We start from the raw sequence: 19,079 nt of genomic DNA, 5'->3' as shown, positions 1-19,079 counted from the left end.
TCACATGCTAGCCACCACCTGAAGCAACACCCTCAGGTGACAATGCCACCAGCTGCCACAGCTGGGACAGACGCCCTCACCCACAGGTAAGAAACAGCTGCTCCACCAAGGACCAGACCCAAAGAGCTTGCTCGGCACAGAGCACTGGCCACTGAGCCCCAGCTCAGTACTGCTACCACCACCAGAAGCTGGGCAGAAACTCCACAGAACACTTACGGTTTCTGGAGAGCCCCTCTGTTCTCTTTCCACTTGGGCAGAAGTGGCATGGGCCCACCTCTCCTGTCTTCAGTAACCAGGATGGTTCCACCTTCCCCAGGTGAGCACTCGCTTCGTGTGCCCAGTGAAAGCACAGCAGAGGCCCACTCTGGCCAGACCAGGAGAATCCTGCCAACAAAAAATGATGACTTAGACAAGCAGTTTGAAATACCTAAACACTACAAGCATTTTAAAAAAACCCAAACCACCAACAACCAAAAAACCAAACCTTGAGTGTGCTCACCATTCAGCTCTATACTGGGAATTAATAGATTCACAGTTTCCTGTCTGTGGGCTGAAAAGCTGCTACTGATAAATGAATTTTTGCAACCCAAAGGAAGAGCAGGGCCCGCTCTGGGAGCATGTCCAGGCCGGGACCCCCCCCACCCCCCAGCACAGCCATAATGGCGATGCACAGGCCCCACCTCGGCACATAGCTGAAAAGGCTTCTCCCTGAGGAAGGTTCAGCCACCCCGGGAGGACAGAGCCAGGACCCCAGGACCTACAGGATGAGTGAGAACATGGAGGCCTTGTGGAGCTGCAGGACTGCCAGCTCTAAAAGCCCCCCTGCCCCTCCCCCCGGCCTCCCTTCCCGCCCCCCGGCTGGATCGAGGCCTCGGTACCACCAGGTGCCGGCAGGCCGTGGGGGGCGGGGTTAAAGCACAAGGCTTTTGTAATTAGAGACAGGTTTGAGTAAAGGGCAGCTAAGGAGGAAATTATCAGAACAGATGGGATAATAAATAATTTTTAAACAGTTTTCCTGTTTAAGGAAAGAAGTAAAGCTTTGAGGCGCCGGCGTCAGGAGCTGCCTCAGTGAGGCCCCCTGCCTCCGCGGCTGCCCCGGCCCACCTGCGGGGGGCGGCTGGGCCCTGGGCGGGCTGGGCTGGGCCCTGAGTGACTGGGCCGGGCCGTCACCTCGGGTGGGCCGCGGCTGGGCCCAGAGTGACTTGGGTGGGCTGGGCTGGGCCGGGCCGGCCTGGCACCTCGGGTGGGCCGTGGCTGGGCCTGAGTGACTGCGGTGGACTAGGCCAGGCCAAGCCTGAGTGACTGGGGTGGGCCCTCCTGCCTAAAGGAGAGAGGGGAAGGAGCTCTGTGGTGGTGGGTGCTGGGGAGCTGCTAGTCACACCATGGTTGGTAGGTGGGGTGACTCCAGAAGAGTTGGAGTGCTGAGCTGGTATGAAGCAACACTGTAAGCTTAGCAGGGGATGGTCCCAGCAGTTCTTCTGAAGCTTAAAGGTATGTTTTATGCACTATTTTTACTTTGGCATAGTTGGTTGGTTTTGTTTTTTGGGTTTTTTTGGTTTTTTTTTTCTCTGATGCTGGTCCCTGTGGTAGCTGCTTGTAGCATCCGTGTTGTCCTACCTACAGTGCCGATCCTGTTAGCAGATTCCTCACCTCTTGCTTGAGGTTGTTACACCTCGTGGGGAGGTCTGTTGTCATTTATGTATGCGGTGCGTTTTCTTTGGAAAACCAGTAACTTAATAATGAAAATCATCCGTGTCACCTCAAGCTGTGTAGTCACATCTTCTGGCCTCAGGTGTGTTCATTATGCAGGAGCGAATTCAGAGCAGTGGGGGACTCCCGAGGAGCCTGGTCTGCTCCTGGCCTTGCTGAGCAAGTACCTGCTTACCCAGCCCCGGCCCTGGCCAGCCTCCCTGCTCTGCTGGAAGGCGCTTCTTTTCTCTGCTGCTCTTGAACGGTGTCCAGGGATGCCTCACTCACTAGAGTAGATTACAGGGTTGTTAGTATGCATGCACCGTGGCACCCTCTCCAAACACGCTCCCCAAGCGTTAATAAGCAAAGTAAACAGCACAAGCCTCCGCGTCCAGCTGCTGAAACTCTTAATAACCAAATCCTTTCCGAGTTAATGTTTGCTATCAAAACAATGTGCTGACTGTGGCTCTCATTCTTTCTTTCTCCCCCTGCCCCCCTCCAGTCTCATTGATGAACCGGTGATGCTGTTATTTGCTTACAGCCAATATTCCGGTGCTGTTCACTCATCGTTCATAGTTTTAACTTGATAAATGCTGTATCTTTTTGCTTATAGTGTGAGTCTTGTCTCAGTCAGCAGGGCAAATGCCTGTCTGTTGGGGGCAAAAGTTAATAAAAGAGTTAACGAGGAAGAACAACAGACTTGTGGCATCTCTTGGAGGGGGAGCACAAAGACAGGCCCTCTAATAATCCCCTGGATGCATAATGGGGTCATTGCGGTTTTTCTGAGGACATCTGTTCTGTGCCCTGAATGAGGAGCACAATCGTTCACCATTAAAATTAGTGAGAGGTGAGAGTATTGATGTGGGCTCTAAATCAATGCTGAGCAAACACAGCACACAGAGCAAATCTTCTCTTAGCTGTGTGAAGTGCTTCCCGGCAGCGCAAGGGAAACAGGACAGAAGTGGCCATGCAGGTATTATTTGGTAATAAACTTTAAGCTGGAGTTGGATGTGAAAAAAACACCTAATGCTGATTTAGCCTTTGTAATTTTCTGTATTGAGATGTTGCTTGCCTTAATTCCAGTTTTGACTGGACAGCTGGAAGAGAAGGGAAGTTCTTCCACTTTAAATGGGAAATAAAGCCAGCAGTGCAGTTTGTCTTACTCCGGTGGTGGAAACTTGGGAGGAGGAAGTTGTGAACATCTGAAAGAATCCCTGATGAACATTTCAGTTTGCATAGAAACATGCAAACAAGGTGGGTTTTGAAGCCATATGGAGAATCCCACTTTGTTCAGGCTGCATCTGAACATCTGCTGGTCACCTCTTAATGGCTAAAACCATAGATTGCCAGCATTATGTTTCTTCTGTGTATTTTGCAATCTTGCTGTTCTCTGTATAAGTGGTGTATTTCTGTTTATATCCAGTGTACCACAGGCACTCCTGGAATACATAGATTTACAAGTATACATGAAAATTTTCAAAAGAGCTGGTGTCACGTAGAAATACATTCCCATAAAGATCATAATGGCATCTTCAAAGAAAGCTTGAACACTTAATTCATTTGTGAACAGAAATGAGACTTGGGGGAAGTGTAGCCACTCGTACACCTTTCAGAGGCACTTAAAACAAGGACAGTTATGATTAAGGTGAGTGATGAGGAACAAGGCTCTCATCCTGAGGCGGTCTCTGTTACAAAGCTGACTTGGGCTGTAAGCAAAGTGAGCAATGGCTAGGGCTTGTGGAGTGGTCCCTTGCAGGAGTGGTTTGTCCTTGCCTGGCCCTTAGTCTTTGGGTCAGGAAAACTAAATTTTACTTATGCTACTGATAATCTTTGAGTTAGCTCTGTACGGTCGTTTTACAAGTGTCAGGATTTGTCTGGGTAGGGAACATTGCAGGTACTGCAAGGCAAGGTACTCTAGACTGTATATTTGCAAACAGCTCTATGTGGGCTCTCTTTTGGAGTAGCGGGGAAATAGCTTGGTTAGTTTACCTGTGTAGGCGAGGCCAAAAGTGCACAACTCGCTTCCTGCTGATGGCAGAGAAGTGCTCTGTGTAATTCAGGCTGTAGTATGTTTGACAGCTTGCATACATTGTGAAGCACCTCTCCTAAATTTTCAGGTGACGAGGCTGTGGTGAGCAAAATGGGCTGGCTTCCTTTACAAGGACTGTTTGAACGTTTTGTTAGATGAAGTCTATAGTTGTGACTGAGATGTTTGTAGCTGCACAAACCTGGCAATGCATCTGTAGGCAATGAAAGTGCTAAGTTACAGAAAAGCATCTCTTCTTCCTGGTACATGTTGGTCCTGAGAGAATCCATTCGAGGAAGCTTCGTTAATCAAGAGAACCCCCAACCAGTCTGAAGATACTTTAATGGAATACTTAGAGCTAATGTAACGAGACATATTTCAACCCAGAAAGTACGAACTAAATCCAGACATGGGAGTTAACTGAGAGTATATGAGGTAGCTTAATTACTTACCTAATTCTGTGCTTTGGATGTACCTGGGGGCTCTCACTGTTTCCCCATAAGCAAAGAGCAGCTTTGAGTCTGTGTAGCATTTACTTCAGGTTGAGTGAAATGAGAATAAATATAGCAACAGAATTAAAAGCTTTACTAGAGAGCAGGTGTGCTGATGTCCTCTTTAACATGCCACGTTAATTTGGCCTGCAGCAATTGCAGCTGCCCTCGCTGAAGTGGGGCAGTCTGTGGGAGGTATTTCCCATTGGTATTTTTTAGTGCTTTGGTTATTTTGATGCAGTTTTCATTTTAAAGGGGTTGCCGAACAGTTGTACTCGGGCTACTTCAAAGCAACACTCAGAAAAGGAAGGTTCTTTCTTCTCATGTCCTAGAGGAGGTGAGGGAGAGGCTGTTTGGGCAGTGATCATGATCTGCAGCTGAATGTCTCCTCATGCAGTCTGCTATTGCCAGCACTGCTGTGATACAGGATGCCTTTTATTCTATGTTGGGAGTCTGTGAGCAAATTAAGCTTAGGAAACCTCAGTCCCCCCCTAACATCTGTTGTGGGGCAGTCCCCTTTATTGACTCGTATGAGGACTTTGTCCAGCACTGTGGTCCCTGGTTCTGATTTACACTTTGAAAATCAGTCGAAAACTGTGTAAGTACTGAAGTGCGGCTTTTGAGGGAAGCCAGACCAGTTGTGCTTGCAGGAAGAAGAGGGTGATGAAGGATACTTTCTTATCTTCTGGTAGGAACCAAAACTACTGGCCAAAATCTTGTTGAAACCTACTAACGGATCGCTTATTTTATTAAGAAACTTTATCAAGGTGTTTTAAGAAACCTTTTACTGTTCCAAGATGAATTATTTAAGCTGGGATCTGGCACTGGGGAGAGGTGTTGGTTGTTTTTTGGCTTTGTTCTTGCTGACCTTGTCTGTTATCTAAACTGGTCAGCGAAAGAGGTACCTTTATTTCTGTTGCACGTGATTCCTTGCATTGTAGCTCTTTAGGCTAGAGTTTATTTCCAAAGGGCATTGTTCTGGATAAAGGTGCAGAAGGGCTTTTGTCTCTTCTGTTGTGATGAGTAATTAGAGCAGTAATACACCATGAGAAGGGGTTTCTTGGGAAGTGCAAAGGGTAGGAGGAGCATTTCTGCTTGAGCAGAGAAGAGGAGGGGTATCAGAAAAGGGGTAAGCTTTGTTTACGGGCTCCTGAGCAGAGGTGATGGATATGAGTAGTGAAAAGGTCAGCAATGATAGACTTGTTGAAAGTTGCCCTTGACTGCTTACAGGCATAATTTTAATTTAAATGTAATAAAAAACCTAAAAGGGAAAATTAAGATGCAGAAAGCAGTTTAAAAGCCTGTCTGAAGACCTCTGCAAAATGGTTTTATTCCAAGCAAATACAAGAAAACAGTTTGGGTTTTTTATTGTCAAACAATAATAGTGCCTCCATTTATACAATGCGTTTACAACCAAATCTTTTTCATAGATTACTTCCAAAACAACACAAAGGTTGATTTATTTTTAAACCCTGTCCTCATAACCCTTTTCTTCCCAGCGGCATAGCGTCTCTTCATCGTGGCAGTGAGCTATCAGAGCTGAGCGCAAGGTTATGTAGCAAATGGGGGGCCTGTTTGGTTGGGTCAAAAGGAAGCAGGGACTCCACTTCTGCTCATCAGCTGGTTTCCCTTTGGGCTGAGCCCAGTGGCAATGCTCTGATGTGAAATCATTTGCTCTGTGGGGCCCAGTGTAACACAAGTTACATTAAGGGTGAGGGAGGCTTGTTCTGCTCAAGGTAAGCTTTATCTCGGGTGGTGTGTTTTTCTTTTTTTTTCTAGGCAGCTCCTTTTCCAGCTGTTTGTCAGTTTTTTCCCAATCCATGTTACGTCCAGATGCTATGTGCTCTTGGCGTTCACAACTCCTGTAGTTATTTCAGCATAGATGGATTGTTAGGAGGTCTCTGGATTCCACTTCACTTGACTTCCCTAGCAGGCCTGGAGATTATCTGCTTGCTGCTGTTGCAGCGGAGACAAAAGCAGAGGTATCTGTTTCCCACAGTAAACCCTCTAAAAATCCCACTGCCCTCCCCAGAGGGTAAAGAATACTTCTGCTGTGACACAAGTCACATAGACACAACCCTATTCAGATCTTAGGATGTGGCAGTATTTTGAAAGGTTAGCTAGCATAATTGTTGGGGGTGGGGAAATATAGGTGTATGAGCTCTCTCAGCTGTGCATGGGTAAATCCTATCGACTTCAGCTGGAGATGTAAGGCCACAGGCTCAGCTGTGCACAGTATAAAGGATTTTGTGTGTAGCTGTGAAATGGCCACTGGTCTAAAGATCTGGATTTTTCTGTCCTCTCCTGTGATGGGAGGTCAGAGCACTGTGAAATAAGGAGGTTTATCTGTTCTGTTTGTTTGGACCGTCTTGGCTTTCTGCTCCGATTTGTAGATGGGAATGAACAAGAAGGTTCTTGATGTGGGGAGGAGCAAGAGAAGCATAAAGGGTACAGGTGGGGGTCGGAGATAAAGTCAGTGTAGTTGCGATGCATCGGGGAGCCTGATCTTCCTTGGCCCTCGCTGTGCTAAGTCTTGTACAGTAGGTGAAGCCTGACTCCTGGGGACTCATCAGATGGCATCAGGGGACGGGACTGGGCCAAGAGGCTTGATAGTATCTGTGTCTTGTAGCTCGGAACATAAGGACAAATAACCTTCCAGTTGTGTGATCACCGTGTAGACAAATCAAGACAAGAAGGGCAAGATGAAGGTTGCCAGCACAATTAGAAACAGAGCAGTTGCGGTATGTCAGACCACGCAAACAAAAAGTTAGTCCTGAACGATTCAGACATGAGAGGCTATAGCAGGTATGCTGCCAGTTGTTCTTGGGTACCTTTTTTAATTCCTTGGGTGTCTGCTGTACGTCTCAGCCAGCCCGAGGGAGCAGCTGGGTGGATGAGCAGTGGTTGAATGCCTAATGTCAGGAAAGCAAATCAATGGCAGAACCTAAAACCAGAACCCCCGAGAAGCCTGACTTCAAGCTTGGTGCTTGAAAGGCAGGAGTTGCCTCTTTCCCTGGGTGAGGAACTTGAAACCTACAGCTAATTAATAACTGCTCTAAAAATAGTGCTTTAGTCTAAAAATGCTGACAGAGAATTTAATGCACCTTATGGAGGGCAGGGGGTTACAGCTTGCTTAATAAGTTGTAGGATGTCTGTAATCCTTGGACAAAGGGCTCTGTGTAGATGTAATGTGCAACGACTACTACTAATGAAAGCTGTTCTAGTTTTGTATGGACTGGGGACATGAGGTCCTTCTTAAAAGAGAATCGCTGTGGTGATGCTTTTTAAAAAGGGAGGGACTGGGAACCTGGCTTACGATGTGGTCACGGTCAAGCCAGAAGACTCAAAGACCTCTGCCGCCTCTGGCGTACGTGAGACTTGGGCTTTTGAGCCTCTTTCCCTGCTGCTTGAGAGTGATCAAACTACTATAGCTGTCAGTCTGTGTCTGTTATTTTCAGCCCCTCAGTTAACTGGCAGTTGGTTGATGTGCGTTCGTTACTAAACAGTATGAGCTTAATCTGTGAGAGGGTGGCTTTACTGCACTAGTGCAACATGCTAGCAGCATATGCACGGTTAAACTTCAGCTGATCAAGCGGTGCCTCATCCGTGACTGTCCACGTACAGCTTTGTCATCTGGTGGCCTGATGGCAATGACAGGTTTGAGTTACAGGAGGCCTCCTGTGTCCTGCTGTGACATCAGCAAGGATGTTGTGGAGACCTGAAGCTTCGTAACCTTGTGCTGAGCAAGTGTGAAGGACGTGAGCTGCTGCGGACCTGGCTGGGGAGCTGCCTTCCTCCTTGGGCAGCTACCTCTCTGCGCTGAGGCGCGGTGATTTGGGTCACCAAGAGATGTCTGTTGGTGCTGGCATAAACAACGCAGGGGCTTAGGACCTCTCTGGAGAGGAGCTCTTCTGTAGTGCCATTGATGTTAACGTGTGTGCTGCTCAAGGAGCTCTCGTGCTGCACATCATAAAGGCTGCTTTTTATCCTCTCTGTTCCCTGGCTGGGGGGTATTAAGTCATGTCACTTCACCCCAGCATGGTGGCCTATTTGTCCCAGGCTGCCCTGCTGCCTGGATTTGAAGGAAGCTGGCTCTGAGCATCGTTTGCTTAACTCTGAGTACATCTTCCCCACTGAGCTAGAGCAGAGAGAGATCACACACACCTGAAGCTTTATATCCCTGCTGCCTCCTGCAAGTGACACTTGGCAGCTACTTTGAAAGCTAGAGGGACAGAAAGATTTGGGGGTGGCTGTCTTCCCGAGATCCCTGTCCTCTGCAGGGTTAGTGCTGTGAGCATGGGGTGCCTCTTGGAGCTGCTTGGAGAACAGTGGGAAGTGGCAGAACTTCCCAGAGCTCCTTGCTGGGGCTAGGCAGGAGCACATGGGCCTGGTTGTCTCTGTCTGTTGTTGGAGTAATTGCTCATCTGTCTAAAAGCCATTCCAATTCAGATGTTGAAAAGAAGCTGCTGGTGACACTTTCCAGGTTTCAGTCCTCCCTCTCTCACCACCTCCTTGCTGTCCTAATTAAATTTAATATTAAAGTAAAACATTACAGACATTATCATAGAGCTTTAATCTGACCCACAAGCCTCCTTCTAATTTGTGAGCTTATTAGCAAGGCAAAACAAATACAAATGAGTTTATGGAGGCTAGAGTGTTTGAGGATTCAGCATTTTGAGGATGGGGCTATTCTTTAAGTGAGTGCGTGCTCCGCTGAGTGGGCTTGGCAGCGTGATGATGTCTAAAAGTGGCATTTTAACAGCATCGCGCGCAGCAGTGCCAAATGTGGCAGTTGTACTCGTTGGTGCTCTGGGAGTTTGCAATGCCAATCCAAGAGCTGGGATTCCCTGTTATCCTTCCAACATCTGAGCGTTTCTTAATGTATATCTGAATTTGACTTGTGGGTTTTCTGAGCCTTTTAACTCTTTGCATCTCTTCCCTGCAGTTGTGAGGATTTAGTCTGTCCTGCTCAATGAAAGCAGTAATCGTTTGATTAGAGGAACTGAGGCTTCCAATAAAGCAGAAGGAGCACAGTCAGCTGTAGCGATAGTTGTCTTTCTCCCGCACAGGTCTTATATAATCACTCTGCCACCAACTCCTCAAAAAGACCTTTCAAATGGCACTGAGGCTTATCAGAAAAAAAGGACTGCACAACCTGTGAGGTGGGAATTGCTCTGTTTTTGTCAGTGGCGTGGGAGTGAGCTGCTCCCTTCAAAGCAGCCGTCATGCCAAATGCTTTATCAGAATACTGGGTGATCCTTCAGGAGAGCATTTTGCTATGTGCTAACTCTGAGCCTTCTTGACTGTCTCTCAAAGAATTGTAGAGACAAGACTACTGTCACGTTAATTCCAGGTACTGCTGCCCGCCCTTCAAATGCAGGGGGGAAGCTTGGGGGAGTAAAGGAATGAGGACCCTGCCAGGACTCCCTGAAGTCTTGAACAAATGGCCTGTTCTGTGCGGTTTGGTGTTTAATTTTAGAGTGGAGGTGATGGTGCTTTTTCTGTCTCCGAGGGTTAAAGGCTTGAGGTGATTAACGGTTTGAGTACCACAGGATTTACATGATTCAAAGGAAGGCTTAGATGTGCAGATGAAGGCTTGGACCTTGTTTTACCTACTTAACATTTAACTCTTGTGTAAAACCGCTCTGATTATTGGCTGTAAAGGTGCTAATGCTATGAACGACTTGGTACTACTAGGTTTGATTCATGCCATTCTCCCTGACTTGTATATTAGACTGAGAATAACTAAAGGGTGGAAGAATTGCTGTGTATTTTACAGGAGCATGCAGCATTCCTGCAGTCAGAACAGTTAGAAGGACTAAGGAACTGCAAATCACTTCCAGCTTAATTTACAAAATAAGGCCTTGCTGTGTAGGTTGCCCTGGCTTGAGAGCTATTTTAAAACTTGAAGTTTGGAGTAGAAGTTCAGTTGCAGGTGTGTTGAGAGGTTCACTAGGTCTTTGAACAGGCTGGGGACCAGTAGGTCTAACTCTCCGGTTCAGGGGAGGCTAAAATGTTTGGCTCTGAATTTTCATAGGTTTGTCCTGCTGTATCACAATCCAGAAAAGATGAAATACTGAGGTGTTATATGGAATAGATGTTGTTATTTCGCCTTACGTTGCAGTGGGCATGTACTGGAACTGAGCTACAGTGTTCACAGGGTGCTGCAGTAGCTGGTGTGAATCTAAACATCATCCTGTCTTGTAAAGAAAAAATGAGCTCTCCAGGAAAGTGGATTTTTTTTCTTTTTGAAACCTTTAATAACAATTCCTGCTGAAAATAGGGAAAAAAAAAACAACCCAACACCCACCCAAACCACCCCAAAACCAGCAGCAAACCTATTTCTGGGGTGAATATCTGCTTCACCAGCCCCTCTGACTCTGTGAAGACTTGGCCATGCTATCACTCAGGTTCAGGCAAGAGAAGGTAACACTTTTCTAGAAGGCAAAAACTTGAGCAGTAGTTTTGCATTTGCTTGATGAATCTTCTCAGCATATGTTCAATGCTTGGATGAATGAGTTATTTAAGTGTATCTGAAGGTTATGACAGACACCTGTAAACAGACAGATATTGATAAAATGTCATTTGGAACCAGATATCTGCCTTTCTTGCAATCCAATTGCTACTGACGGCGAACAGCCCAGAACTAGCAGCAAAGTGCATTAACCAAACCGTGATGGGCAGGCTGTCCTTAGAGGGAACATGGTGAGGGCCTTATTTACCTCTTGCTTTGATGTAACTCCGGGAGTTAGTGGAGGTATTTGTAATTTACACCAGAGCAAAACGACTGACTCCAGATGTGTATCTATAGGCTTATTATGGACTTACTAATGTACAATATATCAGCTAAATGGTGCTAAGGCTGGTAGCTGAAGGGTCCGGTCTTACTGCTCCTGCAATCGTCCTTCTGTAAGGCTTGCGCCAAACAAGTCAGTTCACCGTGGAAGAAAATTCCTTGGTTTTTGCTGCACTGTAAGTCATGCAGAGAGAGCAGAAGTGCCTATAGCTGTGTGTTCTTCACTATACACACATGAAAAAAAACCTGTGAGGCTGTGCTCTTGATCAGGGTGCTGCCTTCTTTGAGTGAAGTCAAACATAAACAGATGTGGTCATTAACAACTGAATTCTTTTGCCTACTAGCTCTCCAAGATCTCCTCAAAGCTTGTGGATAGGGTTGTTTTCTGCTGTGGTGTGAATTGCTTGTGGTGACTGTAGTGTTTGGATACACTGGAACTACTAACGTACTTCTTCATAGGAAACAGACGCTGGAAGTTTTGTATTGAAATTTGTATTGAATAATTATCAGGAGCTCACAGTCCTGGGAAAAAGCCCTTTTTATTTTAAAGTACTGGGTAAATGTACTGAAAAGATGCCTGCCTCTGCCAATAGCCAGCATCCAGTGGTGGATGGGGGAGAAAGTACAAAATTTGCTGTGCGGAGCACAGGAGTCCCTGAGTGGCAGCTTTAGTGGAGGGATATTCCCAGAGAGGCATCCCTCTGGTAAATGCTTCTGCCCATCCCTGCTGCTGTGATCAAGGGGAGGGAAGGAGCATGTGAGCTGTCCTGAAGCTGGAGGTGACTGTCCTAGCTGAATGAATCCTGTGTTGGGACTGCAAGAGTTTCGTGTGTGTCTTGAGAATGTGTAGGAGGTGTAGAGTCTAAAATTGCCACTGTCTGAGCTGACTTACACCACACCTATATTTTTCCTGTTCCCCTCCTAGCTTTTTCGAAGAGTATCAGGCTCCATGAGTGGCAATTTCAGTGAAATATCTTTTGGAAGTGATTTCCCCACTTCCCCCCCCCCCCCCCCTCCCATTTTTACAAGATGCTTCTATCTCAGCGAATGGCTCGACTTCAGCTTACAAAATATGGAAGGGAAAGTACTAAAGTCAAGAAATTCTTCATTTGCACACAATTTAGTCCCAAGTTGATAACTGGCATGCTTCTGAGAGTGAGGCAAAGAATGGATGTAGCAGAGAAGTCATTTAAAAAAGAAAAGCTCACAAAACCGAAATGCTATTTACAGGACTCTGTGCCTGTGGTTAATAAATAGTCATTCATGAAATCACACAATAAAATCTAACTGCATTGTCAGCTCTGTCAGAATGACATTGAAATGTGCAAGTGATGTACAGCAGGTTCAGGTTACACCTTGGGAGTTAACAGTATATTAGGTAAAATTAGGCTTTGGTTTTCCTCTTCTAAACAGAAGGTAAATACAGGCTGGAGCAAAGGAAAGATTGTAGCAGTATTTCTTATCCTGACAAAATCAAGTTAATTAAGACTCTAACTATTCTGTTCTTTCTGGCAGAAGGATCTAGCCACTTACCGTGATTCGTTTTTACTAGTATAAGCTGTATCTCTGTTAGGCGGGGTTCACTAAGAGGTTGTTTCAGCAAGCCTGTAAACGGAAGACCAAAGCTAGCCCAAACCTGAAATTCAGAAGCGTCCTGACGCTTTATGGCAATTGTGCTGTAGGATACCCGTACGGCTTTGTAGCTCTTGTTTGTCCTTAGCTTTTGTGGGATGATGTAAATGCTACTCAAAGTCAGTGTGAATCGAAGGGGGCTTTGGTGGTTGTAAATGAAGCCAGTGTCACCACTTGGCCCTAAACTGGCAGCGTACCCTTCAATGTTCAACTTGGTAAGTGGGTGCTGGCACAGGGACCTGAGGAGTTCCCACATGCTAAATAAGTGCTCGGGATGCTGCTAGGAAGATGTTTCTTTCAGACTTTCCTGTGTTCACATGTACTAGGTTTTGGCCAAACACCACTTTTAGTAAATGAACACTTTAATCAAATGTAAAATTGAACTGAGTGACTCTAATTGTCTTAGTGTGGGGCATCTTGATCACAAAGGCTTTTCCTCACTTGATGGGGTGGATGACTCTTGCGTTTTTGGCTTTGGTATTCTTGGTTTGCTCAGCCCACTCTATAAAACATTTCTACGCTTTCACTTTGTAAAAGGGTATTACGGTTTGTTCTTGCCATAATGTGTTTATTTTTTGCTTCCTTCTAACAGATGTTAAGCAATTAGAAAACATGGCAGAGCAACGTATTTATACAAATGAAAGGAAGTAAGGAATAAATGCTCTGAATATTATACTTCCTAACAGGATTAATTTGGTAGCGTACAAATGGTGAAGCACAGCCAGAGCAGCAAGTGAGCATTTATCAGTTACTTGTGTAATACGTAAGATATCTTACTGAGGCAGGGTAGTAACGGAACGCACCCACCTCCTGAATCTCAGTTTTAAGCACACACAAGTGAGTGGCAGAACGCATCCACTGGAAGAGGATGAGGGGGTAACAGATTGTATAGAATGGTTAAAAAAAAGCCCACAGAGGTAAAGTGGCAAGACCAGCTGACCTGGTTTTTTCTGAGCTTACCGTTCCATTGCCTACAGTGATGTCACACTGTCTCGTGAAGCTTTTTTGCTCCTCGAGGCTTGTGCTTTACTGTAAAACTAATATCTTACTGATGTGTACGTTAAGAATTATTAGCAGTCTGAGCTAGTTCTTTTTCACGTGTAGCCAAACTTTTCAATTTTTCAATTCCAGGCCCTGGAAGGGAAGTCTTGGAACAGGCGTGGATCCTGTGCTGAGCACAACGGAGGGGTGAGCTGGGGGAGAGAAGCTGAGACAGTCAGCCCTTCAGCCTCCTACTGCTACTAAAGGTGTGATGCAGTCTGTTGCAATCCGTTTACAATGTGTTAGAACGCATGGGTGTTACAGTGAGCTGCTGGAGTAAACCTGTGTATGAGCAATTTTAGCAAGGAAAGAGATCATGGAGTTAAAGAGCTCTGGAGAGAAAGCTAAAGAGCAGAGAGGGCTTGGAAGAGTGCCTGCAGCCTGTATAGGTTTATGTCACTTCGGAGTTGTGTGTTTGCGTTAGTGTTGTGTGCTAGCTGAAGTCTTGGGAAAGACTTTGTGACAAAGGCAATTTCCTGGCTTGGGAAGAGTAACGTAGCGGTTTCTGCCAGAACAAATCCGGGAGTACTGCAGTACATCTCCCTATCCCTGAGCCGTGACAGTATCTGTGAAGATGTGCAGAGAACTGGAATGCTTAAGCGCCCATGATTAAAAAACCCTCCTTCCCCTCTTCATTCTTTGGAATCCATGCCAGGTTCTTCATAACCAGTGGCAAGAAAGTTCTAACAGTTTCTCATCAATGCAAGAAGGTGGCATCAAAATCTTTCTTTATGGGCCAGGAGTCTGAAGTGAAGCTGGTAGTAAGCTTTCAACTGAAATTCATCTGCTTCCATTTGAACAAATGAACTAGCGAAAACAAGAGCATTAGGGGTGTATTGAGAGCACTGAATTCTGCATGAAAAGTAGGGCTTGAATTAGAAACCTACTATTTCTATTACAGAAGATGCTATAGGAAATAGGTGGACAAACCACTGAACTATTAATCCCTAACTGAGTTCCCTTTAAGAAAAATACCTAGTCTTGTTTTAATTTTAAAAAGCCCCCAAACCAAGCCAGTGTTCCCCAATTAATTGCAGCCTTTGGTAAAATGCTTGTGGGAGGATGTGTGCCTAGTTTAGTTAACTGTTCCGTAAACAGGCAGATTACAAGACCTGTGGGGGGAAATTGCACAGAGAGGGTAGAAGTTGGTCTGAACAGTCACATGGGCGGTAAAGTCTAATAGCAATGGCAGTGAATGTTTGGAAAGGGATGCTTCGGTGAACAGTTGGTCTCCTTTGTGGTAGTCTCTCTCCTTTTTGTTAAGAAGACATGCCATATAAACATGAATAGCTTCTATGTGCAATAAACTCTCTAGTCAATCTCTTCACCCAAGGCAGGGTCAGCTCTACCTGTGTCAACCATGTATACATCATCTAGGCAGAAGTTTCATGTAACATTGATCCTGCCTTAGGGTAGGAGATGGACTAAGGGACCTTTGTAGTTTTCTTCTAGCCTTACGTTCTGTGTCTGTCTGAATGCTGAAGCAGAGAGCTCCGTAGATCATGCCAAAAAGAACAGGAAAGCACAGTGTGAAACGTTAAAATATATAGAGACTGCTTCCTGCTGCTCGCTTCCTCAGCAGGATACTTCCTTCATCCCAGGAGACAAAATCTGCTCTCAGAGGTGAGAGAGGAGTGCGTGTTCAATAAGACACTTCATTCCTGATGAGCTCTGCTTTTGCAGAAGCATCTGTGAAAGATTAACAGGGCCATGTTTTGAGAGGTGAGTATGAAGAGGAGATTAAATCCACATGCCAGCACATTGGATTTGTTCCTAAGTATGTTTCTCCTAACCTTGGGCTGTGCCTAACCATAGCGTTCTGCCAGATGGATTTACCTGGTGAATAGCATAGACACCCCCCATGCAATTGCTGTTAAATTGATAAATACAGACTTCATGTAGTCTGCTCCCTACCAAGAGATCCTACTAGTACAATGTACTTATCAATGTCTGTCTTTGCAAGACAGTTTTTTTGAGCACAGTATATAAAGCACAGCTGAGAGACTGAAGGAATGTCACGTGGAAACTGGCTTCTGGTTCATCAACATAAATGAGCCATCTCAAACACGTAAGCCTTACTGCTTGTGGCATTCTTAAGGGTACGGGTTCAGAATTTCACGTTTATTTGCTACATGCTAGACATGCCACATGTTAAATCGCAGCACAATATCTCTTGGTAGCGGTCTTGAGTCTTGTTCCCAGAGGAAAGAAATTCAGTTCATCAGCAGTATTTGGGCATTTTCTGTGGAAGCTTTCCATCCAGATAACGCGCATCAATTGGCAGCTTGCAAAAGCTGGGATGGGTGTGCTTATGCGGAATCACAGGGAAGTCTTGTCGATTGAGAGGAAGTAGGACGGTGGGAGAATAATAAAAAATGAGGTAGTGTTGGATTCTGGTGGGCCTGGGGCTATGCAGAGGGATGCTTCTTGACCTGTTAATTAAGAGGTAGAAACAGCTGAAGAGGCTAAGCAGAAGAAGGCTGTCCCTGCTGAAAGGGTGGATAGTGAGCAGCGACGTTCTTCATGTAAGGTTTCACACGAGCTGTCTGGCCTTGGAGATGCTAGTAATGCATCTCCTAGTTCTTGGGATGGGCTGCATCTTGGTGCAGGGCAGGGGTTTCTGGCCAAGTTCCCCCCTCCTCTAGACACCGCTGCTGACCTGTGACCTGCTGCTGCAGTCCGTAGGCAGCCTGGTACTCTGCTGCTTTAGTAGCATCTGCTAGACTTGGGTGCTGCGGTGAGCCCAGGCTGTGAGGGTGGTGGTGGAGCGCTGACAAGGTGTGCTAGCCAGAGAGCTTTCGCCCTCAAAGACGGGCCTGCCTGTATGAGACATCTGGGTTTTTGATATTCTTTCTTAGCTAATTCATGTGAGCTTTTAAGCTTAGAGACGGTTTCTTATCTTGGAATTATCCCCCTTCCTCTCCCGTAGGCTCTGAACTACGGTAATCTCACACGTTAGCAAAAGAAAAAACTTTTTAGCCTAGAATAATTGTATTCTCTATCAGTGACAGAATCTATTTTGGTTTTTTCTCCTTTTAAACAGAAATTTTATACGGTAGAAAACTTTTTAATTCTCTTCTGCAAGCTACATATAAAATGTAACAGATAGGCAAAAATGTATTATTAAAGCTATCTATTTTTCTTGGCATTCCTGTAATTTAATAAACTGCTAGAGCTCTATTTCTGCAGTTTATGACACCACAAGAATAAAACCCCTCCTTTGATTAATAGCTATTCAATCAATCCCCCTTCCTCACATTATCTTAAGTTTAATGGACTTGGGGACCATGCAAGCTAATTTTGTAAAGGTTTCTTTTGCGTAGCTGGACTAAATTACTTGGGTGAAACTGCAGTGGTAGCAGCACAAGCTGTGTGAGGCTTTTGGAAGAAAGCAAGAAGCAAGAGAGAGGCTGTTTTTGTGCCTGCAGATGGAGATGGTTCTGCCTCCAAAATAGTATTGCAGCTCCGGGTATCTGCAGCTCCTACAAACGTCTGTTGCATCCTCCAGTTGATTCTGTCTTTAGCAGAGCAGCAAGGGTAGCATTTTTACCCAGGAGGGAGGTGATCTTCAGCACACCTTTTTATTAGTCAGTGGGGCGTTCTGCAAATCTGATCAGCAGGGCAATACAAGGGCATGTTTGAAAGGGGAAAAACTGTGTCTGAAGTCAGTGACGGCAATGGCTTCTGGCCGGTAATGAACACAGCCAGGTGTTCTAGAGAATCTGATAATGCTGATGTGGTTTTGCATACTAAAAATCAATGCCAGTTATTGTATGTGTAAACAAATACTTTCATGATACAGAGTTTTTGTAAAGTAATACAAATTGCAAAAACGGTTCACTTCCCCCTTTACAGTGAGGGAAGATGACCTAGGGCAAAAGAGAGGAATTCTATTTTGCTATGATTAAGCAAAATAATAGCAGCAGATAGATAAGAAGTTTGTACAACCCCAGATACAAGGTTTCCATTTTCACTGTCATCCCATCTGTAAGTAATTGGGATCAATAGAAGTTGAACATGAGTCTTCAGATTTTTAAAGGACGTCAGGTAAGCTTAGACTATTTGAAAACACTTTTGAGGAGACTGATGCTAAAGGAAGAGAAGGAGGGGAAACAGCATGCTCAGCTAGGCCCTGGGTTTCTGACTCGTATAGGCATGATCAGTCTTGAAATTATCTTTCTTAGGGCAGCATTTGCCTGTATATGTCAGTTCTTTGAAAAGCTGTATGAAGCTTGTGTTGGGACTTGGTTCAAAAGCAGTAAGGCTGGCTTAGGACATGGGAGCAGCTCCTGGTAATAATCCAGGTAGGAGTTTGGTAAGGAGCGGTGGCAGATCCATGCTCACTGTACTTTCAGGTCTGGTAAAGCTCTGAAGGTCTGCCTGGACCAGAGGTGCGGCTAGGCGGACTCCACCATCACCATGCCGGGCCTGGAGTTTCCATCCTCGCTGTGTTGCAACGTGAGGCTTTCAAAGATAGAACAGCATAGCAGATTATTTTTGACATTCATAACTAGTTTGGGTTGGTTAATTGCCTGAGAAGGGTCCAGTTGAGTAGAGGCCACAACAGGGCTTCTACATCTATTCTGCTCTGAGATTTATTAAAGCACTGTGTAAATCTGCTGTCTACAACTTTTGTGGATATGTGGAAGAATAGGACCACTAAGAATGTGTCTTGGACTAAATCTGTAAATGGTGAAGTCAACGAGAATAAAATTGAACTGACCCTTTTGAAGCGGGGTTGCTCTTCTGAGACTTGTGTTAAACACATGCAAGAAGGGCACCGTAGGTTCATAGCAATGCCGTGTTACGGATGACCTTTACTCCCAACGAGCTCTCTCTGTGGCACTGAATGTTACCTGGAGTAATCTTCCTCTTAAGTGCCGTGTTACGAGACTTGAAGGATCTTGGAACAAATCCCTTGAGCCAAGGCAGTGCAGATGGTTTGCCTGGATTTTGGTTACTCAGCAAGTGAGCTGAATGCAGAAAGGGAGGCACGTTTTCTGTCAGGAGCCAATATGGCTTGTTTAGAGCAAAGGACTAACACTGATCCTTCTGCTCTCTCTTCCCAGAGTTGCTGCTGAGAGCACAGACTCTGCAAGTCAGAAGAGCCTTTATATTTGGGATTCCTGGTTGGCGAGGCTGGGAGCAGCGATGCTCCTCCACTAGGATATAGTAGTGCTGCTTCAGCCTTGTGCATGGAAGCTGGGGGCAGAAAATGCAGCCCCGCTCCCATCATCATCATCACGGACCATTTGATATGTTGGAGTGAGGTAGATATTCAGGTCCCCTGATGATACTCTGGCTGCTGAAGCATCTCATGGTCTGTCACACCCTTAGCCTCATCATCCTTTTCCTGGGAAAAGAGCTATTGCAACCGCTATGATGAGGGAGAAACGGGGCTACC

Source organism: Falco cherrug, chromosome 3, assembly GCF_023634085.1.
Source record: "Falco cherrug isolate bFalChe1 chromosome 3, bFalChe1.pri, whole genome shotgun sequence".
Classification (NCBI taxonomy): Eukaryota; Metazoa; Chordata; class Aves; order Falconiformes; family Falconidae; genus Falco; species Falco cherrug.
This window is presented reverse-complemented; position numbering follows the sequence as displayed.